Below are 15623 nucleotides of genomic sequence, written 5' to 3'. Positions count from 1 at the left end.
TTTTGTTTTTTACGTTTTCCTTTTTGGGTATTTCAAAATGTTCTTTACATTTCCTTTTATATTATCACATAAATAACTTAGTATTCTATCAAAATTTGTGTCCAATCATTATTTTAACCAATCAAATTTATTGGGTCATTTAATCTCTCACACTTTTCCATTGAGACATTAAGTTTTTCTCATTTCCAAATATCAGAATTTTGATAAAAGTGAAAACATTATAAATAAACGTAATTTATCTTGTTTAAATAAAAAATTTGAGGGATTTCAATGCAAATTAAATATTCGTTAAAACACGTGAAAAATACCAAACGTAAAAAACAAAAAGAGACGGAGTGAGTACTATATTAATTAAAAATAAATTGAAAACCCCAACCATGTACTATATTCCACTTTCCTATGTACTATATTCTCTTTCACATGTACTTTATTCCACTTTTCCATACAACTCAATCATCATTTGTACTTTATTCCACTTTTCTTAAAATCCGTGTTTTTGGTCAAACGGGATGATAATTATGTGACGGAGGGAGTACTAATGAAATTTTAAGCATGATTGCAATATACTTCAATTGCTTCAAAGTACTAATATAAAATTTATTACAACAAAAAAGAATCTAGTAAATATGGTGAAATGAAAAAGAAAGTGTGATTAATGTTTTTAAGAGAAAAATATGTAGAGTACCAAGGTTGATAGTGGTTGTAATTATAGCCAATAGTAGGACAAAATAGTCATTTTCATCCACTTTCTCAAACCTCTAATTGCAAAAAGCTCATATATTTAGCTTTTCCAAAATTAGCTTTTTCACCCCAAAACTCTCTTCCAATCCTCTCCTAACCAAACACTCCCAATTAGCTTTTTCCAAAGGTCAAACCTCTAATTCACCCCAAAAAGCTCTTTTTCCTTCAAACCTCTCCTAACCAAACACCCCCATATTGTCTCTCTCTTCCCACTAATTTTTTTTTTTGTCCCTACACCCTCTCTCATTCAATTAAAAAATACCCCACTAAGGGCCTGTTCTTTAGAGTTGAACTGAAATCAACTGAACTGAACTGAACTGAATTGAATTGAACTGAATTGAACTGAACTGAACTGAATGCTCCTAAACTGAACTGAACTGAACTGAACTGAATGCTCCTGAACTGAACTGAACTGAACTTAACAGAATATATTACCGAAATAAATAAATAAAATAATAAATAATAAATAATAAATAATAAATAATAAATAATAAATAATAAATAATAAATAATAAATAATAAATAATAAATAATAAATAATAAATAATAAATAATAAATAATAAATAATAAATAATAAATAATAAATAATAAATAATAAATAATAAATAATAAATAATAAATAATAAATAATAAATAATAAATAATAAATAATAAATAATAAATAATAAATAATAAATAATAAATAATAAATAATAAATAATAAATAATAAATAATAAATAATAAATAATAGATAATAAATAATATTTAATATTTAATATTTAATATTTAATATTTAATAATAAATAATTAATAATTAATAATTACTAAATAATAAATAATAAATAATAAATAATAAATAATAATAAATGTTAACTAATAACTAAATAATAATTATTAATTAATAACTAAATAACTACTACCTCCGTTCCTAAATGATCTTTACGCTTACTATTTGCACGGTAATTAAGGAATTTGGTGAATATGTGATGGTGGGGTAACAAATGGGAAAATGAGAGGCTACAAATTGTCCAACAATGTGAGTGGATGAAAATCAATATTAAAGTATTGTGAGTGGATAATTTATGGTGGGCCAAATGAGAGAAAAAATGGAATAAAGTAGAGTGTAAAGAACTTTCAGGAACGGACTAAAACGGAAAGCGTAAAGAACTTTTAGGAACAGAGGTAGTATATAATAAATAATAATTATTATATGTAATTGATTACTCAATAATTACAATAAATGATAAATATTAATAATAATAATAATTAATTTTTAATAACTAATAACTAAATAATTAATAACTAATAATCCGTAACTAATTAATAAATAATAATAAAATAATATTAATTATTAATAAATAATTAGTTATAAATAATAATAATTATAATAATATAAATATAAATAATAATATAAGTAATATTAATAATAATAATAATAAAAATAATAATACAATAATTATTATTATTAATATTATTAAATTAAATTGAATTGAATTAAACTGAACTGAACTTAATGCTCCTGAACTGAACTGAACTGAACTGAACTGAACTGAACTGAACTGAACTGAATGCTCCTGAACTGAACTGAACTGAACTGAATGCTCCTGAACTGAACTGAACTGAACTAAACTGAACTGAACTGAACTGCCAAATAAGTCTTGAAGCTGAAATTAAGCCAAAAAGAAAAGGGCCTAACTCCTATCACATCTACTTTTCAATACAATAATAATTGATAACCAAACAACCACGTATCACCTAAAACTTTGTGCAAAAGTAAGTGTAACGACTATTCTGGGACGGAAGGAGTAATAAGTTAAGGTTATTCACCTAAAAGTGAAGAACATTGTATTCAAAGTTACAAGGAATAATTGTTGAATACTTGAATGTGTATAGTTTAGGTTTTTTGATTTCATATCCACTTGAGAAATACTTGATGTTGGTTTAGTAGAAGCCAAGACTAAGTTAGAGAGTCTAACTTAATTTAATTTCATTTAACTTAACTTTAACTGTTAATAACTGAACTTTAATTGGTAGAAGTCTAACTTTCACATTTTTACCTTTTTTCAGCTAAATTGAGTCTTTCAGTCAGTTTTATTTCACCGTTGTACTTTGCTGTGTTAAAGTTTAAGTTCTGAATAATAAAGTTATGGAAATTTCCCTTAAAGTTAAGACTTTTTTCAATTATCTAAGACCTAACTTTTTCTATTAATAACTTAACTTTAACAGCTAAAAGTATTACTTTTATATTTCCAAAATTTTCACCTAATGTGAGTTTAACTTTTGCAGTGATTTTTGACATCATTGAATCATGCCGAGAACTAAAACTGCTAATAAGAGGGAGGTTTTACAAGAAGATGAGGTGATACATTATCCAGATTCAGATGAATATGTATATGATGATGATGATGAAGATGACGCTTATGTAGATGATGAGGATGAGGATGGGGGTGGTACTGGTGATGAGGATGATGAGGGTGATGATGAGGATGATGAGGCTCATGTTAAACCGACAGACAAAGGGAAGAAGAAGTCGGGAGTCATGGAGAAGAAAGTAAAGGTCAAGGCTGAGATGCTTGAAATAAAAGCCAAAGGGAAGAAGGCAAGGATTAAGGCTGAGGTGGATGCTGATGTTGCTGTTGAATCTGATAATGATGTCCAGATGTGAGTTTTAAAATTTGTTTTATTTCCCAAATTAATCTTTTCTGTGTTAAAGTTGTATTTGTGTACCTTAAAGTTATGGGAAATGATCTAAAGTTAAGATAGATTCATCATCTTAAACATGACTTTAATAGTTAATAACTTAACTTTAACTGCTAAAAGTCTAACTTTTACTTTTTTGCCTTTCTTCAATTAATGTGTGTACGTGTTCCAATTTGTTTTATTTCTCACATTGACCTTTTCTGTGTTAAAGTTGTACTTTTGTACCTTAAAGTTATCGAAAATGATCTAAAGTTAAGACATAATTCCTCATCTTAAACCTGACTTTAATAGTTTATAACTTAACTTTATCTGCTAATAGTTTAACTTTTACCTTTATGACTTTTTTCACCTAACTTTAACTGCTACAAGTCAACTTTTTCCTTTTTAATATTAAAGTTGTAGTTATGTAGGTTAAAGTTATGGTATTTGTGGTAAATATTAAGAAAGTCTTCCTTCATCTGAAACCTAACTTTTACTGTTAATAACCTAACTTTAATGGCTAAAAGTCTAACTTTTACCTGTTTAACTTTTATTCAGCTTGGATGGAGGTTGCAGTACTTCAAACATGACTACCCAGTGTAGACCAAATGCTTTGTCAACTGTCATGCAAAAATTCACTACAAATCAAATTAAGGTTGTTTTGGAAATTGGATTCGGGTGGTTGTTTTCTTTACCTAGACAAACTTCTAAGTTAGATATAACATTATTTCCCTGGTTGATTGATCATTTTGATCCGGTTAGTTGGTTATTTAAAATAGAAGTTGGAAAGAAATTCATATTTACTTCATCTGATGTGCATGATGTGTTTCGTCTTCCATTACATCCTCACAAGACTATTGTAGACAGCAACACTAGGACTAAGGATGTAGGTTTGAAAAATCAGTGGAGAGAATACTTTCAAGTTAAAAAAAATGCAACAATTCCACTGCATCAGTTGGAGATTAAGATGGGTGAATTAGTGGATGGTGGAGAAATGTTCAAGCGAATATTTGTGATGTTTGCATTCTCTGTTTTCTTAGCTCCTATAGCTAATAGGACTGTTGATTTGGGTTTAGTTAAAGTTCTTGAGGATGTAGATGAAATAAAGAATCTTGATTGGTGTGGATATGTCCATGAGAGACTTTGTCGAGCTATTAGGAAGTATAGAACTTCAGGCTGTCAGGGTAATGTTGGTGGTTGTTTATAGGTTTTACAAGTTTTCTATTTTCATCGCCTTCAATTTAGGGGCATTGTAGAGAGTTGTAGTCTTCCGTTGATGAAGCATTGGTCTGGTATCAAAATCTACGAAAGGCTTGTTTTGGAAAAGGATTCAGCTTGCTTTGGTAGTGGTATATTAAATACTGTGAGCTACCCTGTTTGTCAAAAGTTGGGTTTTGAAGATGGTTTTGCCAAGATTTGTGCTAGGGATAAAGCTAGAACATGCAATATTGATGCTGCCAATGATGAAGATAACCATATACGGTTCATCATTCCTGATGGTCAATTGTCAAATTCATTAATTCAATCAATTACATCTGATGTAAGTTTCTTCTCAACATTTTTATAGTTATTTTATGTTTTATTAAATTTTTTATTGTAGTTTTGAAATTTGTTGTTAAAGTTAAGGTTATTCCAGTAAAAGCTAAAGAAAATTGTATTATGTAAGTTACTGCTTGTGCATCACCTCAAAGTTAAACTTAAGGATTCTAAAGTTAAAGTTAAGGATTCTAAAGTTAAAGTTAAGGATTCTGAAGTTAATGTTAAGGATTCTAAATTTAAAGTTAAGGATTCTAAAGTTAAAGTTAAGGATTCTGAAGTTAAAGTTAAGGATTTTGAAGTTAAAGTTAAGGATTCTGAAGTTAAAGTTGAGGATTTTGAAGCTAAAGTAAAGGATTCTAAAGTTAAAGTTGAGGATTTTGAAGTTAAAGTTAAGTATTCTGAAGTTAAAGTTGAGGATTTTAAAGTTAAAGTTAAGGTTTCTGAAGTAGAAATCATGAACCTTTTCAAACAAAAATTTTACTTTTAGTAGTATAACTTTTAATTCAAAAAGTCTAACTTTTTCTGAATCTTGAAGGAAATCCATGCGGAGTTTTTGAGAATGAAGAGGAATTTGGAAATTGTTTCAAATGGAAATTTGAAACAACTTGAAGCTAAATAAGCAGTGAAACGCCGCTCATCTCCATCGTTGCCTGATGATGATTTGGATCCAAGGTATTATGCCATGATGCAAGAATTGGCTGAGATTGTACTTTCATTTCAGCCTATGCCAGGAGGTTTGGCAAATGTAGCTTGTGATGCAATACCTTCTGCTATAACTCAGAATATTAGTCCAAATAAAAAGATTGAAGAAGTTCTTCATCAACTAAATGTTGACGAAATTGGCAACGAGACTGTTGTACAGTGTGATGAACCTCCTATTGTTGATGAACCTCCTATTGTTGATGCTATCGCTGATCCAACTCAGCAGACCAATGCAGGTGCAACTTTAACTTTAATATTTCAGTTTACTATATTGAAAAGTTAGAAATATCAATATAAACTTTATACTTTTTACATTAAATGTTAAGAAATCACTTATTCTTGTTTACCTAACTTTTACTCAGAATAGCTTAACTTTAAAAGCTAAAAGTCTGACTTTTACATTTTTAACTTTCTTTTGCCAATGTGTCCCCTAATCTGTTTAATTTCACTCATTGTAGGTGTTTATGTTAAAGTTGTAGTTACGTATGTTAAAGTTATGGGAAATGTGTGTAAAAGTGAAAGTCGCTATTCCGTCATTTTAAAACTAACTTTTACTTTTAAAAGCTTAACTTTAACTGCTAAAAGTGTTACTTTAACATTTTACCTTTCTTCATTTGATGTGTGTCTTTCAATCGGTTTTATTTTACACATTGTACTATTTTATTCAGTTGTATGTTTAAATGTTAAAGTTATGCAAATAGTTCTAAAGTTTTAATGTAAAAAGTCTACTTTTACTGGAAAAAGATTAACTTTTACCTAATGTGCATTCTATTTATTGATTCTACTACAGGCCCAACTCTGGAGGTTGATGTACATCCAAACTTATCTGAGCAGCCGGTTGCACCTCTTCCAAGTGTCGCCCCTCTTCCAAGTGTTGCCCCTCTTCCAAGTCATGAAACTACTTCAAAAGCATTAAAAGTTTACGATCCAACCATCGGTTATCATTCCATTATTCACTATTCTTTCTGTAATGGCAAGGCTAAAGTTGAAATTCCATGTGGTAAGGTTAATGTTGAACCATTCCTTGTTGGAAATTTCATGTGTTTTTACAAGAGGAACATGAAAGGTATGCCTGAGTTGTATCAAGAAGTTGCTGATTATTGCCTTCTGGATGATTCTGTCGTAGTGGATGCAGAGTAAGTCTTTTAATTGTTTTATATAATGTAACTTAATTTTTACTAAGTGGAGGCTAACTTTTAATATATAATCCTAACTTTAAGTACAAAAAACATAACTTTAACTTATTAAAGCAACTTTGATTTTTGATTTTTTTAAGGGAAAGTTTGGTCTGGTTTGATCCAGTACATATGATACAAAAAGAAGATATGTTGTCACTTGCTGAAGATCAAGAGATCTATATTTCCATTATTAAGTGTTGGGCGTTAATGATAAATGTGAATGAAATGCGGAATGCCTCACCGCCTTTCAAATTCTGTTTTCGTGTCCGTCAAAGTGTGAGTTTCTTAAAATTGTGTAGTAGTTCAGTAAAAGTTAAGGTATTTTTAGGTAAAGTTAACAAATATTTATTAAAAGTTATGAAATGTTTATGTTGTACTAATTTGTTTGTTTTCTTTTTTAGGAAATTTTGGAACTTCTTTGGCAAGATTCAACTAACGCGGCTGCTATGGATCAGCTTCTGGTTTGTTGGAAAGAGTGGATTGATATTCACAACACTGGCTTTGACATCACCTGTGTTGAACTGGTCAGTTATTACTTGTGCATCACCTCAAAATTTAATTAAGGATTCTAAAGTTAAAGTTAAGGATTCTAAAGTTAAAGTTGAGGATTTAAAAGTTAAAGTTAAGGATTCTGAAGTTAAAGTTTAGGATTCTGAAGTTAAAGTTTAGGCATCTGAAGTTAAAGTTTAGGATTCTGAAGTTAAAGTTAAGGTTTCTGAAGTTAAAGTTTAGGATTCTGAAGTTAAAGTTTAGGACTCTGAAGTTAAAGTTAAGGTTTACGAAGTTAAAGTTTAGGATTCTGAAGTTAAAGTTTACTTTCAGTAGTCTAAGTTTTGTTTTTGTGTATCTATTAACTTCACAATATGTTTTTATTTTTGTAGGTTTCCGTTCCTGTTTTTCGAGAACGCCACTTTTTCCTATTTGTGTTGAATTTGAAAAACAAAACAATGCAACACGTGGACAATCTTGTGTATAATGAAGCTCAAATCATTGACTTTGAAAAATTTTCAACAACTCTGGTAATTACTTCCCGTCAATTTAAGAATGTTGAATCACCGGTTCAACTTACTTTTTTCTGTTGTAAACCACTAAATGTGTTTAATTTTGTTTTCAGTGTGATCTCTTGGGTAATTTCCTTGATGAGAAAGCCCATAATCATGAAGGTGATATTGGAACGTTCGCCATGGAGGAGGTTGAGTTTGATTGGAAGAATCCCAAAGGTTCTGACCTTGATTGTGGAATTTATACGATGATAAGTATGTTGACATTTGAAGGGATCAAATGTAGTTGTCCTGATTTGAAAGAGGATAGATTTTCTCGAATCATAACTTTTATGTCAAAATTCTTATCTTTTATTTTAGAATCATAACTTTTATGTCAAAATTCCTATCTTTTATTTTAGAATCATAACTTTTATGTCAAAATTCCTAACTTTTACTGCAATTAGCTTAACTTTTATAAGCCTTATTTTTTTTGAAACTTTAAAGTGATGCTGATAATGTTATTCCTTTTTTTTCCCAAACAATACAGCCGTGCCACACTTGTGCTATCAGACATGAATGACAAAAGGGCAGAAGTTCTCAAGCATGTTGCTAATTTCAATCCCAAACGAGCAGCTGTCCATCCGGGTGTGTTAATGAGGAGGAAGAAAAAATTGGCAGAGGAGAAGAAAGCTGAAAAGTTGAAGAAAGAAGCTGCTAAAAAGGAGAAGGAAATTGAGAAGAATGCCAATGAGAAAGAGCAACCAGAGAAGAATGACAAAGAGAAAGAGCAACTGGAGGAGAATGACAATGCGGCAGAGGGCGACAAAGTACCATTGAAGACTTTTATTTCAAGAAAACATCTGAAAAGGAATTTACATGATCCATCTGACCCACAAAATGTCGAACCACCAATGAAGAAGCTTTCTCTTGTCAAACGGACGGCAAAGAAACCTACAGGTTGAAAATTTAATATTAGTTTACTTAACTTTTATTACATGAAGGTTAACTTTAAGTACAATAATCTTAACTTTTACATTTTCAACAAAATATTTCACTAACTTTAAATGCCTTTTTTGTGTATGTATGGCATATAATATTGGTTTTTGGTGATGTTCAGTAGAAGTTAGAAAACATGTATTCAAAGTTGTTGATTCTATGCTAAAAGTTAAGCAAGTTTGACTCGACTTTTACTGCATCAAGCCCGACTTTTAGTATAAAAACAATAACTTGAACAGATACCTTTATTTTGAGTTTTTTCATATGTGAAAAGTTAGGAATATCACAATTAAAGTTAGCCCTGTTGTTGTTATAGTTAAGAAAATTTAATATTAGTTTACCTAACTTTTATTAAAAAAGGTTAATTTTAAGTACAAAAATCTCAACTTTAAGTATAATATTGGTTTTTGGCTATATTACTCCAACTCTTCATTTTACATCAAGTATCTGTGTCGGACCCTCGACACTCCGAAATGGGTTCAGACACTCTGAAACTTCATTTTCGACTTAAATCCTGGAAAATTTTCACAATTTAGCCAGGTCGGACACTTGGACAGGTACCTGTGTCCAACACTAGTACCTGAGTCAGTCCAAGTAACATGGGTTTTTGGTGATTTTTAGTAGAAGTTAGGAAACATATATTAAAAGTTGTCAATTTTATGCTAAAAGTTAAGCAAATGTAACTCAACTTTTACTGCATCAAGCCTGACTTTTAGTATTAAATCGATAACTTTAACTTATTGTACTCAAAACATCTACCTTTCTTTTGAGGTTTCCCATGTGTGAAAAGTTAGGAAATTCACAATTAAAGTTAGCTCCTTTGTTGTTATAGTTAAGAAAATTTAATATTAGTTTACCTAACTTTTATTACAAAAAGGTTAACTTTAAGTACAAAACTCTCAACTTAAGTATAATATTGGTTTTTAGTATTTTACTCCAACTCTTCATTTTACATCAAGTATCCGTGTCGGACCCTCGACACTCCGACATAGGTCCAAACACTCTGAAACTTCATTTTTGACTTAAATCCTGGAAAATTTTCACAATTTAGGCAGGTCGGACACTTGGACACGTACCCGTGTCCGACACCAGTACCCGAGTCAGTCCAAGTAACATGGGTTTTTGGTGATTTTTAGTAGAAGTTAGGAAACATATACTAAAAGTTGCCAATTTTATGCTAAAAGTTAAGCAAATGTAACTCAACTTTTACTGCATCAAGCCTGACTTTTAGTATATAAACTCAACTTTTACATTTTTACACAAAAGACAGATTAAAAAAATATACACTTGAGGTAAAAATCATACTTCACTAAATTTTAATGCATATATTCAAACTTTCAATGTAAAAAACAAACTTTTACTAAGTTATCAAGTTTAGTAAACTTTAATTTCAGAATCCTAAACTTTAACTTCAGGAACCTTAACTTTAACTTTAATGAAAATTTAAATTCTATTTTTGATAAGAAACATTAATTGAATCAAAATAATATCAAATTTGGAGTTATTGTTCCAACGTCTGTTGTTGGAGGCGCTGTAGTTTTTCCCTTCTTCTTTTTGTCAAGCAGACCTCGTGGTCTTTTGTTCCTTCCTTTTGTTGTGCGACGTGCAGGATCCAACACCATAGGAGGTTCAGTTGATGTGTTTGTTGCAGGTTCAGAACTTGTTGTAACTTGCTGTACACTTGTAGCACTTGCTGTTGTTGCATGAGTACCTATAAACATTTAACATAATGTACTATAACTTTTACTTATAAAACCCAAACTTTTACATATAAACCCAAACTTTTACTTATAAAACCCTAACTTTTACATATTTTTCTTTTTCAGCTAATGTGAGTTCCAATCTATTTTTATTTCACACAATGTAGTATTTTGGTTTAAAGTTGTAGTTCTGTATGTTAAAGTTATGAAATTTGTTCTAAAGTTAAGACAGACTTCCCTCATCTCCAACCTAACTTTAACTGGTACTCCCTCCGTCCCGGAATACTTGACCTGTTTTCCTTATCGGGCCGTCCCTTAATACTTGACCTGTTTCTAAAAATGGAAATATTCTAACAATATTATATTATTTCTCACTCCACCCCTATTAACCCACCTACCCCCTACTCCATACAAAAAATAATTAAACATTCAACACCTACTCTTCCCTAACCCCACCCCTTTACACATTTCCCACTAACAACATTAAAATAATACCCCACTATCAACTGCCACCTATTAAATTAAATAAGTCAATTCAAGTCCCTTAAACTCTGTGCCGGTCAAACCGAGTCGAGTATTCCGGGACGGAGGGAGTAATATCTTAACTTTTATTAAAAAAACATTAACTCTTACCTGTTGGTGCTGTGTTTGTTTCTGGTGCTAGTGATGTTCTTGTTTCAGGTGCTGCTGTTTCACTTGTTTGTGTGGTTGAAGCATCTTCAATATTTGAAAGATTCAATGATGCTAGAAGTTCATCAACCAGAGACACACTAACGGCATAACCATCCTCCACAAGGGTTCTTGTCTCCTCATTTGACTGGCTTTTCAAGATAAGGTTGTAGTATTTCCTAGCCATGGTTTGGCGCCAAGGTGTGTACTGGACCTCTTCCGGCTTTTCATTTTCTAATTTTTTCCAAACCGATGACTTGGCAGATTTTGTCCACCTCTTTTTTATGTACTGTTTTGGAATCCGGTTAACTGAATGAAGGTGCAATATCCTAATGCAATGGTAGCACAACCATCCCGAAGCTTCAAAGTTTTTACACGTACATGATACTGTGTGGCTCTCTTGGATGTATGTTACTCTCTGTGCAGACCAAGGTTCTTCATCAATGGACACAGTATAGAACTGAGTATTACCTGCATTAGTAGTAGTAAATTGTAAAGTTAGGAAAATCAATATAAAAGTTAGCCCTGGTGTACTTAAAGTTATAAAATTTAATTTTTCAGGTTACACAACTTTAAAACAAAAAACCTAACTTTAACTTTTTTGCCCTAAAATGTTAACTTTAGCTTCTGATATTCAGTAAGGTGGAAAGTTAGGAAAATATGTATAAAAGTTAGCCCAGGTGAAGTAAAAGTTAAGAAACTTTATATTTTAGTTTACCTAACTTTTAATAAAAAAAGGCCTAACTTTTACAACAAAAAGACTAACTTTATAATTTTTCAAAAATGGAAACTTTAACTTCTGATATTTACCTTGTGTCCAAATTAATTTTGCTGTTGTTGCAATCGAATATCCAAATTCCTCCTCAAAGTCTCTGAATAGTGACAACGTGTAAACTTCTGATGCATGTTTTAGCAATCCAGATAGTGGTAAAGCCGAGGATGCAACTGATTTACTACAAGAGAATTCATCTTGCTTTTATGTACTTCTCCAACGTTGTATTGTTCCTTTGAACAATCTATAGAAATCATTTAAACTTGTTGTTATGTTTGCTCTAAATCCGATGGCGTGATTAGTGCTTTCACTTTGTTGTGAAGACAAAATCCCAGCTGAAAAGAAGTCTTTGCTTAGGGCAGGGCACCATTGTATACATTTGTAAACCATTCTTCCCCTATCAGCTCATATGCTTGCAGCATTGATCTCCAATTGGTTTCAAATTCAACTAATGTGACACACATACAACCAATAGTTGAATGTCTTCTTAAAAGTTGGATCTCGTTTCAATGCCCCAAATCTTGTAATAGCATTCTGATGCAAATGCCATACACATAATATGTGTCTTGCATCCGGAAAGACCTGCATATACAATAAGTAAAATGTTTTATTCAAGTTTTCCTAACTTTTACTACTTCAATCCTGACTTTTAATACAAAAGGCAAACTTTAACTTTTTTTTACTCAAAACTGCATAACTTTAACATTTCAGGTTCCCCTCAAGTTAATAGTCAGCAATATCAATATAAAACTTAGTACAGTGTAATAAAAATTAAGAAAAGGTCTTTACCAGTTTAACTAACTTTTGGTAATTACATTATAATTTTAGCACAAAAAACTACAACTTTAAGAATAAATCTTGGATTTTTAACTGATTGATGGCATTGTTCATTGCTGCATCTTGATCTATAAAGATTGATATTGGAATTTTTCCCCCCATTGACTTTTTCAAAGTTTGTAGAAGCCACACAAACGACTCAATCTTTTCATCTCCTATGAATGCACAACCAAAAATTCAATTGTTCCAGTGGTTGTTTATTCCAACTATTGGAGCACAAATTAGGTTATACCTGTTTGTTCTATAGGTTGTGTCAAAAACCACTATATCTCCAAAAATTCCATAGTCTTTCATCATCATAGAGTCCCTCCAAAACAAACTCCTCAATTTGCCTTTTTCATCCAATCTAAATCTAAAAAAGAAGTTTGGGTCACCTTCAAGCTCTAAATACATTATGTCAGTTACTGCTTGTGCATCACCTCCTTCTATTTGCTTCATTTTTAACCTTGTGCAGTAATTTAGATGGTCTTTCTTTGAGTGCCCTAAATTTTCTTCACCTCCAGCTTCAATTTCCATGTAGTTAAAAGAAGCCGTGGATGACAACCTGTTAGTTGTGCATAAAAGAATGTAAATAAAATAAAATTTTAGGCAAAAGGTTTTATTTAACGTTACTCAAATTTTACTTCTTCAGACCTGACTTTTAGTACAAAAAGGCTAACTTTAACTTTTTTTGTTTTTTTGTTTTAGTTCTTTATGTCAAAGTAATGGAAAAAGTTCTAAAGTTAAGACAAAATTCCTCATCTCGAACCTGACTTTAATTGTTAATAACTTAACTTTAACTAATAAAAGTCTAACTTTTACATTTTTACCTTTCTTCAGCTAATGTCTGTCATACAATTTGTTTTATTTCACACCTTGTAGTTTTCTGTGTTAAAGTTGTAGTTATGTAGGTTAAAGTTAAGGAAATTGTTGTCAAAGTTAAAGACTGTCTTCATTCATCTCTAACCTAACTTTTTACTTTAAAAAGTTTAACTTTAACTGAGATGAGTGTGACTTTTATATTTCCAACTTTTTTTAATCTTGAAAGGTGATTGCAGTAACACAAGTATGAGTATCAAAACAATAACTTTTCCACAGAATTACATTTTTACTACTAAAACTGTAAGTTTAACTATCAAAATGTAACCTTTACCAGATTTTTGCATAGTTTCAATTGCCTCCCCCTTCTCTTCCGTTATTTTCCTTTCAGATCTATGCAAGTAGTGCCATTGACTTCTAGTTAAGTCATGGTTGTGAATTATCACGTGATTAACAACCTCATATCTTCCTTCAGAATTCATTTTCACCCTCAAGCATGCCTTAAATCCAGTTCTTGTGATTGGAACTTGCCCTTTTTTTTTTTGCTAAGCAAGTAAGGATAATATTAATTTCCACAAAACAGAGTACAACCTAGGCTAACTCAAGGGGAACAAACCAACTAGGTTGGACCATTCCTCACAAGAACAAGCACAAAACAACTAAGTTTCAGAGATTCTGAAACCACAAACTATCCTTCCTACTTACATTCTTTGGCATTACAACCATCACTCTACTCTTAACAGTCTGATTTAATAGTGTCATTACATTCAAAACAGTAGGGAAAGCTTTATCCCATAAACTACTATTTCTACTCCTCCAGATCAGATAGATCAAAGCAACCATGCTAGCATAAATAACACTTTTCCTAAATTTGGAACTGTTGCTGTTAGACAGTTGTCTAACTCCTCTCTGTAAGGTAGTAAGGGACCTTTGAATCCCCAACCAACTCTTCAAATCAGTAAGACATCTGCTACTGTAAGGACACTTGAAAAACAAGTGTTCATGATCTTCAGGAGCTTGACCACAGAGGAGACAATCTGAAGTTGAGCTAACTCCAATTTTTGCCATTTTTGCTGTTGTTTGCAATCTGTGCTGAATTGCCAACCAAGAGATGAACCTATGTTTTGGCACAGTAAGCCTATTCCAGACCATCTTATCCCAGTGAACCATAAGCTTGGAATCAATGAGTTTATTATACACCAATTTCACAGAATATTTAGGCATATTGCAGAATTCAGTAGCAGTAAACACTTGCTTGATTTGTTCCTTAGTATCACAGATTTTCTTCCAGTACCAACTAGAAGAACTAGTAGGGGCAAAATCCCACCAATCCCCATCCTTAACATAAACTGAATTGATCCATTTTATCCAGATGTTATCTTGCTTATTGGCTACAGCCCAAACATACTTCCCCAGGTTAGCTACATTCCACACCTCCACATTCCTAAAACCAAGACCACCTTGATTCTTATCACAGCAGGTCTGCTCCCAAGCTATGTAACTTGGCTTAGAGCTATAGGCCTGTCCACTCCATAAGAAGGATCTACAAATTTTGGTAATCTCTTTTAGAACACTCTTGGGCAGAATATAAATCTGGGACCAATACATATGGATACTAAGCAAAACAGCATTGATCAACTGCATCCTAGCTGTATAAGAGAGGTTCCTAGAACTCCACACTTTGATTTTAGCAGTCATTTTATCCACCAACATCTCACACTGAGCTGCTGTAATTTTCTTTGAACAAATTAGAACTCCCAAATACCTAAAAGGTAAAGCACTTCTAGTGAAACCAGAAGCAGCAATCACTCTAGTTACATCAGATTCAGTCATACCATGACAATAAACAGAGGATTTTTGAATATTAGCAGACAAACCAGAGGTTGTGGAGAACAATTTGAAAGCTTGCAACAGAAGATAAATGGAAGGAAAGTCACCTTTGCTACACAGGATCAGATCATCAGCAAAACACAAGTGAGTGAGCTTAATATCTATGCACCTTGGGTGAAACTGAAACTGAGGGAGAGCACTCATTTTCTGAAGAATTC

Source organism: Spinacia oleracea, chromosome 4 (assembly GCF_020520425.1).
Source record: "Spinacia oleracea cultivar Varoflay chromosome 4, BTI_SOV_V1, whole genome shotgun sequence".
Taxonomy (NCBI): domain Eukaryota; kingdom Viridiplantae; phylum Streptophyta; class Magnoliopsida; order Caryophyllales; family Amaranthaceae; genus Spinacia; species Spinacia oleracea.
The sequence above is the reverse complement of the archived record's forward strand: the minus strand, read 5'-3'. Positions refer to the sequence as shown.